The sequence below is a fragment of the Triturus cristatus genome, chromosome 7, assembly GCF_964204655.1.
Source record: "Triturus cristatus chromosome 7, aTriCri1.1, whole genome shotgun sequence".
Classification (NCBI taxonomy): domain Eukaryota; kingdom Metazoa; phylum Chordata; class Amphibia; order Caudata; family Salamandridae; genus Triturus; species Triturus cristatus.
In genome coordinates, this window is record NC_140590.1 from 1,315,989,528 (window position 1) to 1,316,004,909 (window position 15,382).

The following is a 15,382-nucleotide window of genomic DNA, read 5'->3' on the forward strand; positions in this document are numbered from 1 at the left end:
TTAACTCTCACTCTGGCCTAATAGCTAAGGTCTTAGACTCGTACTCTGGCCTACTGGTTAAGGTTTTAACTCTTGGTCTAGCCTAATAGCTAAAGTCTTAGGCTCGTACTCTGGCCTAATGGTTAAGGTCTTAACTCTTACTCTGGCCTAATAGCTAAGGTCTTAACTCTTACTCTGGCCTAATAGTTAAGGTCTATGACTGGTACTCTGGCCTACTGGTTAAGGTCTTAACTCTTACTCTGGCCTAATAGCTAAGGTCTTAGACTCGTACTCTGGCCTAATAGCTAAGGTCTTAGACTAGTACTCTGGCCTGATAGCTAAGGTCTTAACTCTCACTCTGGCCGAATAGCTAAGGTCTTAGACTTGTACTCTGGCCTAATGGTTAAGGTCTTAACTCTTACTCTGGCCTAATAGCTAGGGTCTTAGACTCGTACTCTGGCCTACTGGTTAAGGTCTTAACTCTTACTCTGGCCTAATAGCTAAGGTCTTAACTCTTACTCTGTCCTACTGGTTAAGGTCTTAACTCTTACTCTGGCCTACTGGTTAAGGTCTTAACTCTTACTCTGGCCTAATAGCTAAGGTCTTAGACTCGTACTATGGCCTAATGGTTAAGGTCTTAACTCTTACTCTGGCCTAATAGCTAAGGTCTTAGGCTTGTACTCTGGCCTAATGGTTAAGGTCTTAACTCTTACTCTGGCCTAATAGCTAAGGTCTTAACTCTTACTCTGGCCTAATAGCTATGGTCTTAGACTCGTACTCTGGCCTAATGGTTAAGGTCTTAACTCTTACTCTGGCCTACAGGTTAAGGTCTTAACTCTTACTCTGGCCTAATAGCTAAGGACTTAGACTCGTACTCTGGCCTAATGGTTAAGGTCTTAACTCTTACTCTGGCCTAAAAGCTAAGGTCTTAGACTTCTACTATGGCCTACAGGTTAAGGTCTTAACTCTTTCTCTGGCCTACTGGTTAAGGTCTTAACTCTTACTCTGGCCTACTGGTTAAGGTCCTAACTCTTACTCTGGCCTATTGGTTAAGGTCTTAACTCTTACTCTGGCCTAATAGCTAAGGTCTTAGACTCGTACTCTGACCTAATGGTTAAGGTCTTAACTCTTACTCTGGCCTACTGGTTAAGGTCTTAACTCGTACTCTGGCCTAATAGCTAAGATCTTAGACTCGTACTTTGGCCTAATGGTTAAGGTCTTAACTCTTACTCTGGCCTAATAGCTAAGGTCTTAACTCTTACTCTGGTCTAATAGCTAAGGTCTTAGACTCGTACTCTGGCCTACTGGTTAAGGTCTTAACTCATACTCTGGCATAATAGCTAAGGTCTTAGACTCGTACCCTGGCCTAATAGCTAAGGTCTTAATTCTTACTCTGGCCTAATAGCTAAGGTCTTAGACTCGTACTATGGCCTACAGGTTAAGGTCTTAACTCTTACTCTGGCCTACTGGTTAAGGTCTTAACTCTTACCCTGGCCTACTGGTTAAGGTCTTAACTCTTACTCTGGCCTATTGGTTAAGGTCTTAACTCTTACTCTGGCCTAATAGCTAAGGTCTTAGACTCGTTCTCTGGCCTAATGGTTAAGGTCTTAACTCTTACTCTGGCCTACTGGTTAAGGTCTTATCTCTTACACTAGCATAATATCTAAGGTCTTAGACTCGTACTCTGGCCTAATGGTTAAGGTCTTAACTCTTACTCTGGCCTATTGGTTAAGGTCTTAACTCTTACTCTGGCCTAATAGCTAAGGTCTTAACTCTTACTCTGGCCTATAGCTAGGGTCTTAGACTGGTACTCGGGCCTACTGGTTAAGGTCTTAACTCTTGCTCTGGCCTAATAGCTAAGGTCTTAGACTCGTACTCTGGCCTAATAGCTAAGGTCTGAGACTCGTACTCTGGCCTGATAGCTAAGGTCTTAACTCTTACTCTGGCCTAATAGCTAAGGTCTTAGACTTGTACTCTGGCCTAATGGTTAAGGTCTTAACTCTTACTCTGGCCTAATAGCTAAGGTCTTAGACTCGTACTCTGGCCTACAGGTTAAGGTCTTAACTCTTACTCTGGCCTAATAGCTAAGGTCTTAACTCTTACTCTGTCCTCCTGGTTAAGGTCTTAACTCTTACTTTGGCCTAATAACTAAGGTCTTAGACTCATACTCTGGCCTAATGGTTAAGGTCTTAACTCTTACTCTGGCCTAATAGCTAAGGTCTTAACTCTTACTCTGGCCTAATAACTAAGGTCTTAGACTCTTACTCTGGCCTAATGGTTAAGGTCTTAACTCTTACGCTGGCCTAATAGCTAAGGTCTTAATTCTTACTCTGGCCTAATAGCTAAGGTCTTAGACTCGTACTATGGCCTACAGGTTAAGGTCTTAACTCTTACTCTGGCCTACTGGTTAAGGTCTTAACTCTTACTCTGGCCTACTGGTTAAGGTCTTAACTCTTACTCTGGCCTATTGGTTAAGGTCTTAACTCTTACTCTGGCCTAATGGTTAAGGTCTTAACTCTTACTCTGGCCTAATAGCTAAGGTCTTAACTCTTACTCTGGCCTCATAGCTAAGGTCTTAGACTCGTACTCTGGCCTACAGGTTAAGGTCTTAACTCTTACTCTGGCCTAATAGCTAAGGTCTTAGACTCGTACTCTGGCCTAATGGTTAAGGTCTTAATTCTTACTCTGGCCTAATAGCTAAAGTCTTAGACTCGTACTAAGGCCTACAGGTTAAGGTCTTAACTCTTACTCTGGCCTACTGGTTAAGGTCTTAACTCTTACTCTGGCCTATTGGTTAAGGTCTTAACTCTTACTCTGGCCTAATAGCTAAGGTCTTAGACTCGTACTCTGGCCTAATGGTTAAGGTCTTAACTCTTACTCTGGCCTACTGGTTAAGGTCTTATCTCTTACACTGGCCTAATAGCTAAGGTCTTAGACTCGTACTCTGGCCTAATGGTTAAGGTCTTAACTCGTACTCTGGCCTAATAGTTAAGGTCTTAACTCTTACTCTGGCCTAATAGCTAAGGTCTTAGACTCGTACTCTGGCCTACTGGTTAAGGTCTTAACTCTTACTCTGGCCTAATAGCTAAGGTCTTAGACTCATACTCTGGCATAATAGCTAAGGTCTTAGACTCGTACACTGGCCTAATGGTTAAGGTCTTAACTCTTACTCTGGCCTAATAGCTAAGGTCTTAACTCTTACTCTGGCCTAATAACTAAGGTCTTAGACTCTTACTCTGGCCTAATGGTTAAGGTCTTAACTCTTACTCTGGCCTAATAGCTAAGGTCTTAATTCTTACTCTGGCCTAATAGCTAAGGTCTTAGACTCGTACTATGGCCTACAGGTTAAGGTCTTAACTCTTACTCTGGCCTACTGGTTAAGGTCTTAACTCTTACTCTGGCCTACTGGTTAAGGTCTTAACTCTTACTCTGGCCTATTGGTTAAGGTCTTAACTCTTACTCTGGCCTACTGGTTAAGGTCTTAACTCTTACCCTGGCCTAATGGTTAAGGTCTTAACTCTTACTCTGGCCTAATAGCTAAGGTCTTAGGCTCGTACTCTGGCCTAATGGTTAAGGTCTTAACTCTTACTCTGGCCTAATAGCTAAGGTCTTAACTCTTACTCTGGCCTAATAGCTAAGGTCTTAGACTCGTACTCTGCCTAATGGTTAAGGTCTTAACTCTTACTCTGGCCTACAGGTTAAGGTCTTAACTCTTACTCTGGCCTAATAGCTAAGGTCTTAGACTCGTACTCTGGCCTAATGGTTAAGGTCTTAATTCTTACTCTGGCCTAATAGCTAAGGTCTTAGACTTCTACTATGGCCTACAGGTTAAGGTCTTAACTCTTACTCTGGCCTACTGGTTAAGGTCCTAACTCTTACTCTGGCCTATTGGTTAAGGTCTTAACTCTTACTCTGGCCTAATAGCTAAGGTCTTAGACTCGTACTCTGGCCTAATGGTTAAGGTCTTAACTCTTACTCTGGCCTACTGGTTAAGGTCTTAACTCGTACTCTGGCCTAACAGCTAAGATCTTAGACTCGTACTCTGGCCTAATGGTTAAGGTCTTAACTCTTACTCTGGCCTAATAGCTAAGGTCTTAACTCTTACTCTGGCCTAATAGCTAAGGTCTTAGACTCGTACTCTGGCCTACTGGTTAAGGTCTTAACTCATACTCTGGCATAATAGCTAAGGTCTTAGACTCGTACCCTGGCCTAATAGCTAAGGTCTTAACTCTTACTCTGGCCTAATAGCTAAGGTCTTAGACTCGTACTCTGGCCTACTGGTTAAGGTCTTAACATTTACTCTGGCCTAATAGCTAAGGTCCTAACTCTTACTCTGGCCTACTGGTTAATTTCTTAACTCTTACTCTGGCCTACTGGTTAAGGTCTTAAATCTTACTATGGCCTAATAGCTAAGGTCTTAGACTCGTACTCTGGCCTACTGGTTAAGGCCTTAACTCTTACTCTGGCCCACTGGTTAAGATCTTAACCCTTACTCTGGCCTAATAGCTAAGGTCTTAGACTCGTACTATGGCCTATAGGTTAAGGTCTTAACTCTTACTCTGGCCTAATAGCTAAGGTCTTAGACTCGTACTCTGGCCTAATGGTTAAGGTCTTAACTCTTACTCTGGCCTAATAGCTAAGGTCTTAGGCTCATACTCTGGCCTAATGGTTAAGGTCTTAACTCTTACTCTGGCCTAATAGCTAAGGTCTTAACTCTTACTCTGGCCTAATAGCTATGGTCTTAGACTCGTACTCTGGCCTAATGGTTAAGGTCTTAACTCTTACTCTGGCCTACAGGTTAAGGTCTTAACTCTTACTCTGGCCTAATAGCTAAGGACTTAGACTCGTACTCTGGCCTAATGGTTAAGGTCTTAACTCTTACTCTGGCCTAATAGCTAAGGTCTTAGATTTCTACTATGGCCTACAGGTTAAGGTCTTAACTCTTACTCTGGCCTACTGGTTAAGGTCTTAACTCTTACTCTGGCCTACTGGTTAAGGTCCTAACTCTTACTCTGGCCTATTGGTTAGGGTCTTAACTCTTACTCTGGCCTAATAGCTAAGGTCTTAGACTCGTACTCTGGCCTAATAGCTAAGGTCTTAGACTCGCACTCTGGCCTACTGGTTAAGGTCTTAACTCATACTCTGGCATAATAGCTAAGGTCTTAGACTCGTACCCTGGCCTAATAGCTAAGGTCTTAACTCTTACTCTGGCCTAATAGCTAAGGTCTTAGACTCGTACTATGGCCTACAGGTTAAGGTCTTAACTCTTACTCTGGCCTACTGGTTAAGGTCTTAACTCTTACTCTGGCCTACTGGTTAAGGTCTTAACTCTTACTCTGGCCTATTGGTTAAGGTCTTAACTCTTACACTGGCCTAATAGCTAAGGTCTTAGACTCGTTCTCTGGCCTGATGGTTAAGGTCTTAACTCTTACTCTGGCCTACTGGTTAAGGTCTTATCTCTTACACTGGCATAATAGCTAAGGTCTTAGACTCCTACTCTGGCCTAATAGTTAAGGTCTTAACTCTTACTCTGGCCTATTGGTTAAGGTCTTAACTCTTACTCTGGCCTAATAGCTAAGGTCTTAACTCTTACTCTGGCCTATAGCTAGGGTCTTAGACTGGTACTCTGGCCTACTGGTTAAGGTCTAACTCTTGCTCTGGCCTAATAGCTAAGGTCTTAGACTCGTACTCTGGCCTAATAGCTAAGGTCTGAGACTCGTACTCTGGCCTGATAGCTAAGGTCTTAACTCTTACTCTGGCCTAATAGCTAAGGTCTTAGACTTGTACTCTGGCCTAATGGTTAAGGTCTTAACTCTTACTCTGGCCTAATAGCTAAGGTCTTAGACTCGTACTCTGGCCTACAGGTTAAGGTCTTAACGCTTACTCTGGCCTAATAGCTAAGGTCTTAACTCTTACTCTGTCCTCCTGGTTAAGGTCTTAACTCTTACTCTGGCCTAATAACTAAGGTCTTAGACTCATACTCTGGCCTAATGGTTAAGGTCTTAACTCTTACTCTGGCCTAATAGCTAAGGTCTTAACTCTTACTCTGGCCTAATAGCTAAGGTCTTAGACTCGTACTCTAGCCTACAGGTTAAGGTCTTAACTCTTACTCTGGCCTAATAGCTAAGGTCTTAGACTCGTACTCTGGCCTAATGGTTAAGGTCTTAATTCTAACTCTGGCCTAATAGCTAAGGTCTTAGACTCGTACTATGGCCTACAGGTTAAGGTCTTAACTCTTACTCTGGCCTACTGGTTAAGGTCTTAACTCTTACTCTGGCCTACTGGTTAAGGTCTTAACTCTTACTCTGGCCTATTGGTTAAGGTCTTAACTCTTACTCTGGCCTAATAGCTAAGGTCTTAGACTCATTATCTGGCCTAATGGTTAAGGTCTTAACTCTTACTCTGTCCTACTGGTTAAGGTCTTAACTCTTACTCTGGCCTAATGGTTAAGGTCTTAACTCTTACTCTGGCCTAATAGCTAAGGTCTTAGGCTCGTACTCTGGCCTAATGGTTAAGGTCTTAACTCTTACTCTGGCCTAATAGCTAAGGTCTTAACTCTTACTCTGGCCTAATAGCTAAGGTCTTAGACTCGTACTCTGCCTAATGGTTAAGGTCTTAACTCTTACTCTGGCCTACAGGTTAAGGTCTTAACTCTTACTCTGGCCTAATAGCTAAGGTCTTAGACTCGTACTCTGGCCTAATGGTTAAGGTCTTAACTCATACTCTGGCCTAATAGCTAAGGTCTTAGACTTCTACTATGGCCTACAGGTTAAGGTCTTAACTCTTACTCTGGCCTACTGTTTAAGGTCTTAACTCTTACTCTGGCCTACTGGTTAAGGTCCTAACTCTTACTCTGGCCTATTGGTTAAGGTCTTAACTCTTACTCTGGCCTAATAGCTAAGGTCTTAGACTCGTACTCTGGCCTAATGGTTAAGGTCTTAACTCTTACTCTGGCCTACTGGTTAAGGTCTTAACTCGTACTCTGGCCTAATAGCTAAGGTCTTAACTCTTACTCTGGCCTAATAGCTAAGGTCTTAGACTCGTACTCTGGCCTACTGGTTAAGGTCTTAACTCATACTCTGGCATAATAGCTAAGGTCTTAGACTCGTACCCTGGCCTAATAGCTAAGGTCTTAACTCTTACTCTGGCCTAATAGCTAAGGTCTTAGACTCGTACTCTGGCCTACTGGTTAAGGTCTTAACTCTTACTCTGGCCTAATAGCTAAGGTCTTAGACTCGTACTCTGGCCTACTGGTTAAGGTCTTAAATCTTACTATGGCCTAATAGCTAAGGTCTTAGACTCGTACTCTGGCCTACTGGTGAAGGTCTTAACTCTTACTCTGGCCCACTGGTTAAGATCTTAACTCTTACTCTGGCCTAATAGCTAAGGTCTTAGACTCGTACTATGGCCTACAGGTTAAGGTCTTAACTCTTACTCTGGCCTAATAGCTAAGGTCTTAGACTCATACTCTGGCCTAATGGTTAAGGTCTTAACTCTTACTCTGGCCTAATAGCTAAGGTCTTAGACTTGTATTGTGGCCTACAGGTTAAGGACTTAACTTTTTCTCTGGCCTACTGGTTAAGGTCTTAACTCTTACTCTGGCCTACTGGTTAAGGTCCTAACTCTTACTCTGGCCTATTGGTTAAGGTCTTAACTCTTACTCTGGCCTAATAGCTAAGGTCTTAGACTCGTACTCTGGCCTAATGGTTAAGGTCTTAACTTTTACTCTGGCCTACTGGTTAAGGTCTTAACTCGTACTCTGGCCTAATAGCTAAGGTCTTAGACTCGTACTCTGGCCTAATGGTTAAGGTCTTAACTCTTACTCTGGCCTAATAGCTAAGGTCTTAGACTCGTAGTCTGGCCTACTGATTAAGGTCTTAACTCTTACTCTGGCCTAATAGCTAAGGTCTTAACTCTTACACAGGCCTAATAGCTAAGGTCTTAACTCTTACTCTGGCCTACTGGTTAAGGTCTTAACCCTTACTCTGGCCTAATAGCTAAGGTCTTAGACTCGTACTATGGCCTACTGGTTAAGGTCTTAACTCTTACTCTGGCCTAATAGCTAAGGTCTTGGACTCGTGCTCTGGCCTACTGGTTAAGGTCTTAACTCTTACTATGGCCTAATATCTAAGGTCTTAGCTCTTACTCTGGCCTAATAGCTAAGGTCTTAACTCTTACTCTGGCCTGTTAGCTAAGGTATTAGACTTGTACTCTGGCCTATTGGTTAAGGTCTTAACTCTTACTCTGGCCTAATAGCTAAGGTCTTAGACTCGTTCTCTGGCCTAATGGTTAAGGTCTTAACTCTTACTCTGGCCTACTGGTTAAGGTCTTATCTCTTACACTGGCATAATAGCTAAGGTCTTAGACTCGTACTCTGGCCTAATGGTTAAGGTCTTAACTCTTACTCTGGCCTATTGGTTAAGGTCTTAACTCTTACTCTGGCCTAATAGCTAAGGTCTTAACTCTTACTCTGGCCTATAGCTAGGGTCTTAGACTGGTACTCGGGCCTACTGGTTAAGGTCTTAACTCTTGCTCTGGCCTAATAGCTAAGGTCTTAGACTCGTACTCTGGCCTAATAGCTAAGGTCTGAGACTCGTACTCTGGCCTGATAGCTAAGGTCTTAACTCTTACTCTGGCCTAATAGCTAAGGTCTTAGACTTGTACTCTGGCCTAATGGTTAAGGTCTTAACTCTTACTCTGGCCTAATAGCTAAGGTCTTAGACTCGTACTCTGGCCTACAGGTTAAGGTCTTAACTCTCACTCTGGCCTAATAGCTAAGGTCTTAACTCTTACTCTGTCCTCCTGGTTAAGGTCTTAACTCTTACTTTGGTCTAATAACTAAGGTCTTAGACTCATACTCTGGCCTAATGGTTAAGGTCTTAACTCTTACTCTGGCCTAATAGCTAAGGTCTTAACTCTTACTCTGGCCTAATAACTAAGGTCTTAGACTCTTACTCTGGCCTAATGGTTAAGGTCTTAACTCTTACGCTGGCCTAATAGCTAAGGTCTTAATTCTTACTCTGGCCTAATAGCTAAGGTCTTAGACTCGTACTATGGCCTACAGGTTAAGGTCTTAACTCTTACTCTGGCCTACTGGTTAAGGTCTTAACTCTTACTCTGGCCTACTGGTTAAGGTCTTAACTCTTACTCTGGCCTATTGGTTAAGGTCTTAACTCTTACTCTGGCCTAATGGTTAAGGTCTTAACTCTTACTCTGGCCTAATAGCTAAGGTCTTAACTCTTACTCTGGCCTCATAGCTAAGGTCTTAGACTCGTACTCTGGCCTACAGGTTAAGGTCTTAACTCTTACTCTGGCCTAATAGCTAAGGTCTTAGACTCGTACTCTGGCCTAATGGTTAAGGTCTTAATTCTTACTCTGGCCTAATAGCTAAAGTCTTAGACTCGTACTAAGGCCTACAGGTTAAGGTCTTAACTCTTACTCTGGCCTACTGGTTAAGGTCTTAACTCTTACTCTGGCCTATTGGTTAAGGTCTTAACTCTTACTCTGGCCTAATAGCTAAGGTCTTAGACTCGTACTCTGGCCTAATGGTTAAGGTCTTAACTCTTACTCTGGCCTACTGGTTAAGGTCTTATCTCTTACACTGGCCTAATAGCTAAGGTCTTAGACTCGTACTCTGGCCTAATGGTTAAGGTCTTAACTCGTACTCTGGCCTAATAGTTAAGGTCTTAACTCTTACTCTGGCCTAATAGCTAAGGTCTTAGACTCGTACTCTGGCCTACTGGTTAAGGTCTTAACTCTTACTCTGGCCTAATAGCTAAGGTCTTAGACTCATACTCTGGCATAATAGCTAAGGTCTTAGACTCGTACACTGGCCTAATGGTTAAGGTCTTAACTCATACTCTGGCCTAATAGCTAAGGTCTTAACTCTTACTCTGGCCTAATAACTAAGGTCTTAGACTCTTACTCTGGCCTAATGGTTAAGGTCTTAACTCTTACTCTGGCCTAATAGCTAAGGTCTTAATTCTTACTCTGGCCTAATAGCTAAGGTCTTAGACTCGTACTATGGCCTACAGGTTAAGGTCTTAACTCTTACTCTGGCCTACTGGTTAAGGTCTTAACTCTTACTCTGGCCTATTGGTTAAGGTCTTAACTCTTACTCTGGCCTACTGGTTAAGGTCTTAACTCTTACTCTGGCCTAATAGCTAAGGTCTTAGGCTCGTACTCTGGCCTAATGGTTAAGGTCTTAACTCTTACTCTGGCCTAATAGCTAAGGTCTTAACTCTTACTCTGGCCTAATAGCTAAGGTCTTAGACTCGTACTCTGCCTAATGGTTAAGGTCTTAACTCTTACTCTGGCCTACAGGTTAAGGTCTTAACTCTTACTCTGGCCTAATAGCTAAGGTCTTAGACTCGTACTCTGGCCTAATGGTTAAGGTCTTAATTCTTACTCTGGCCTAATAGCTAAGGTCTTAGACTTCTACTATGGCCTACAGGTTAAGGTCTTAACTCTTACTCTGGCCTACTGGTTAAGGTCCTAACTCTTACTCTGGCCTATTGGTTAAGGTCTTAACTCTTACTCTGGCCTAATAGCTAAGGTCTTAGACTCGTACTCTGGCCTAATGGTTAAGGTCTTAACTCTTACTCTGGCCTACTGGTTAAGGTCTTAACTCGTACTCTGGCCTAACAGCTTAGATCTTAGACTCGTACTCTGGCCTAATGGTTAAGGTCTTAACTCTTACTCTGGCCTAATAGCTAAGGTCTTAACTCTTACTCTGGCCTAATAGCTAAGGTCTTAGACTCGTACTCTGGCCTACTGGTTAAGGTCTTAACTCATACTCTGGCATAATAGCTAAGGTCTTAGACTCGTACCCTGGCCTAATAGCTAAGGTCTTAACTCTTACTCTGGCCTAATAGCTAAGGTCTTAGACTCGTACTCTGGCCTACTGGTTAAGGTCTTAACATTTACTCTGGCCTAATAGCTAAGGTCCTAACTCTTACTCTGGCCTACTGGTTAATTTCTTAACTCTTACTCTGGCCTACTGGTTAAGGTCTTAAATCTTACTATGGCCTAATAGCTAAGGTCTTAGACTCGTACTCTGGCCTACTGGTTAAGGTCTTAACTCTTACTCTGGCCCACTGGTTAAGATCTTAACCCTTACTCTGGCCTAATAGCTAAGGTCTTAGACTTGTACTATGGCCTATAGGTTAAGGTCTTAACTCTTACTCTGGCCTAATAGCTAAGGTCTTAGACTCGTACTCTGGCCTAATGGTTAAGGTCTTAACTCTTACTCTGGCCTAATAGCTAAGGTCTTAGGCTCATACTCTGGCCTAATGGTTAAGGTCTTAACTCTTACTCTGGCCTAATAGCTAAGGTCTTAGACTTCTACTATGGCCTACAGGTTAAGGTCTTAACTCTTACTCTGGCCTACTGGTTAAGGTCTTAACTCTTACTCTGGCCTACTTGTTAAGGTCCTAACTCTTACTCTGGCCTATTGGTTAAGGTCTTAACTCTTACTCTGGCCTAATAGCTAAGGTCTTAGACTCGTACTCTGGCCTAATAGCTAAGGTCTTAGACTCGTACTCTGGCCTACTGGTTAAGGTCTTAACTCATACTCTGGCATAATAGCTAAGGTCTTAGACTCGTACCCTGGCCTAATAGCTAAGGTCTTAACTCTTACTCTGGCCTACTGGTTAATTTCTTAACTCTTACTCTGGCCTACTGGTTAAGGTCTTAAATCTTACTATGGCCTAATAGCTAAGGTCTTAGACTCGTACTCTGGCCTACTGGTTAAGGTCTTAACTCTTACTCTGGCCCACTGGTTAAGATCTTAACCCTTACTCTGGCCTAATAGCTAAGGTCTTAGACTTGTACTATGGCCTATAGGTTAAGGTCTTAACTCTTACTCTGGCCTAATAGCTAAGGTCTTAGACTCGTACTCTGGCCTAATGGTTAAGGTCTTAACTCTTACTCTGGCCTAATAGCTAAGGTCTTAGGCTCATACTCTGGCCTAATCGTTAAGGTCTTAACTCTTACTCTGGCCTAATAGCTAAGGTCTTAGACTTCTACTATGGCCTACAGGTTAAGGTCTTAACTCTTACTCTGGCCCACAGGTTAAGGTCTTAACTCTTACTCTGGCCTACTGGTTAAGGTCTTAACTCTTACTCTGGCCTACTGGTTAAGGTCTTAACTCTTACTCTGGCCTATTGGTTAAGGTCTTAACTCTTACTCTGGCCTAATAGCTAAGGTCTTAGACTCGTTCTCTGGCCTAATGGTTAAGGTCTTAACTCTTACTCTGGCCTACTGGTTAAGGTCTTATCTCTTACACTGGCATAATAGCTAAGGTCTTAGACTCGTACTCTGGCCTAATGGTTAAGGTCTTAACTCTTACTCTGGCCTATTGGTTAAGGTCTTAACTCTTACTCTGGCCTAATAGCTAAGGTCTTAACTCTTACTCTGGCCTATAGCTAGGGTCTTAGACTGGTACTCTGGCCTACTGGTTAAGGTCTAACTCTTGCTCTGGCCTAATAGCTAAGGTCTTAGACTCGTACTCTGGCCTAATAGCTAAGGTCTGAGACTCGTACTCTGGCCTGATAGCTAAGGTCTTAACTCTTACTCTGGCCTAATAGCTAAGGTCTTAGACTTGTACTCTGGCCTAATGGTTAAGGTCTTAACTCTTACTCTGGCCTAATAGCTAAGGTCTTAGACTCGTACTCTGGCCTACAGGTTAAGGTCTTAACTCTTACTCTGGCCTAATAGCTAAGGTCTTAACTCTTACTCTGTCCTCCTGGTTAAGGTCTTAACTCTTACTCTGGCCTAATAACTAAGGTCTTAGACTCATACTCTGGCCTAATGGTTAAGGTCTTAACTCTTACTCTGGCCTAATAGCTAAGGTCTTAACTCTTACTCTGGCCTAATAGCTAAGGTCTTAGACTCGTACTCTAGCCTACAGGTTAAGGTCTTAACTCTTACTCTGGCCTAATAGCTAAGGTCTTAGACTCGTACTCTGGCCTAATGGTTAAGGTCTTAATTCTAACTCTGGCCTAATAGCTAAGGTCTTAGACTCGTACTATGGCCTACAGGTTAAGGTCTTAACTCTTACTCTGGCCTACTGGTTAAGGTCTTAACTCTTACTCTGGCCTACTGGTTAAGGTCTTAACTCTTACTCTGGCCTATTGGTTAAGGTCTTAACTCTTACTCTGGCCTAATAGCTAAGGTCTTAGACTCATTATCTGGCCTAATGGTTAAGGTCTTAACTCTTACTCTGTCCTACTGGTTAAGGTCTTAACTCTTACTCTGGCCTAATGGTTAAGGTCTTAACTCTTACTCTGGCCTAATAGCTAAGGTCTTAGGCTCGTACTCTGGCCTAATGGTTAAGGTCTTAACTCTTACTCTGGCCTAATAGCTAAGGTCTTAACTCTTACTCTGGCCTAATAGCTAAGGTCTTAGACTCGTACTCTGCCTAATGGTTAAGGTCTTAACTCTTACTCTGGCCTACAGGTTAAGGTCTTAACTCTTACTCTGGCCTAATAGCAAAGGTCTTAGACTCGTACTCTGGCCTAATGGTTAAGGTCTTAACTCATACTCTGGCCTAATAGCTAAGGTCTTAGACTTCTACTATGGCCTACAGGTTAAGGTCTTAACTCTTACTCTGGCCTACTGTTTAAGGTCTTAACTCTTACTCTGGCCTACTGGTTAAGGTCCTAACTCTTACTCTGGCCTATTGGTTAAGGTCTTAACTCTTACTCTGGCCTAATAGCTAAGGTCTTAGACTCGTACTCTGGCCTAATGGTTAAGGTCTTAACTCTTACTCTGGCCTACTGGTTAAGGTCTTAACTCGTACTCTGGCCTAATAGCTAAGGTCTTAACTCTTACTCTGGCCTAATAGCTAAGGTCTTAGACTCGTACTCTGGCCTACTGGTTAAGGTCTTAACTCATACTCTGGCATAATAGCTAAGGTCTTAGACTCGTACCCTGGCCTAATAGCTAAGGTCTTAACTCTTACTCTGGCCTAATAGCTAAGGTCTTAGACTCGTACTCTGGCCTACTGGTTAAGGTCTTAACTTTTACTCTGGCCTAATAGCTAAGGTCCTAACTCTTACTCTGGCCTACTGGTTAATTTCTTAACTCTTACTCTGGCCTACTGGTTAAGGTCTTAAATCTTACTATGGCCTAATAGCTAAGGTCTTAGACTCGTACTCTGGCCTACTGGTGAAGGTCTTAACTCTTACTCTGGCCCACTGGTTAAGATCTTAACCCTTACTCTGGCCTAATAGCTAAGGTCTTAGACTCGTACTATGGCCTACAGGTTAAGGTCTTAACTCTTACTCTGGCCTAATAGCTAAGGTCTTAGACTCATACTCTGGCCTAATGGTTAAGGTCTTAACTCTTACTCTGGCCTAATAGCTAAGGTCTTAGACTTGTATTGTGGCCTACAGGTTAAGGACTTAACTTTTTCTCTGGCCTACTGGTTAAGGTCTTAACTCTTACTCTGGCCTACTGGTTAAGGTCCTAACTCTTACTCTGGCCTATTGGTTAAGGTCTTAACTCTTACTCTGGCCTAATAGCTAAGGTCTTAGACTCGTACTCTGGCCTAATGGTTAAGGTCTTAACTTTTACTCTGGCCTACTGGTTAAGGTCTTAACTCGTACTCTGGCCTAATAGCTAAGGTCTTAGACTCGTACTCTGGCCTAATGGTTAAGGTCTTAACTCTTACTCTGGCATAATAGCTAAGGTCTTAGACTCGTAGTCTGGCCTACTGATTAAGGTCTTAACTCTTACTCTGGCCTAATAGCTAAGGTCTTAACTCTTACACAGGCCTAATAGCTAAGGTCTTAACTCTTACTCTGGCCTACTGGTTAAGGTCTTAACCCTTACTCTGGCCTAATAGCTAAGGTCTTAGACTCGTACTATGGCCTACTGGTTAAGGTCTTAACTCTTACTCTGGCCTAATAGCTAAGGTCTTGGACTCGTGCTCTGGCCTACTGGTTAAGGTCTTAACTCTTACTATGGCCTAATATCTAAGGTCTTAGCTCTTACTCTGGCCTAATAGCTAAGGTCTTAACTCTTACTCTGGCCTGTTAGCTAAGGTATTAGACTCGTACTCTGGCCTAATGCTTAAGGTCTTAACTCTTACTCCGGCCTAATAGCTAAGGTCTTAGACTCGTACTCTGGCCTAATGGTTAAGGCCTTAACTCTTACTCTGGCCTAATAGCTAAGGTCTTAACTCTTACTCTGGCCTATAGCTAGGGTCTTAGACTGGTACTCTGGCCTACTGGTTAAGGTCTTACCTCTTGCTCTGGCCTAATAGCTAAGGTCTTAGACTCGTACTCTGGCCTAATAGCTAAGGTCTGAGACTCGTACTCTGGCCTGATAGCTAAGGTCTTAACTCTTACTCTGGCCTAATAGCTAAGGTCTTAGACTTGTACTCTGGCCTAATGGTTAA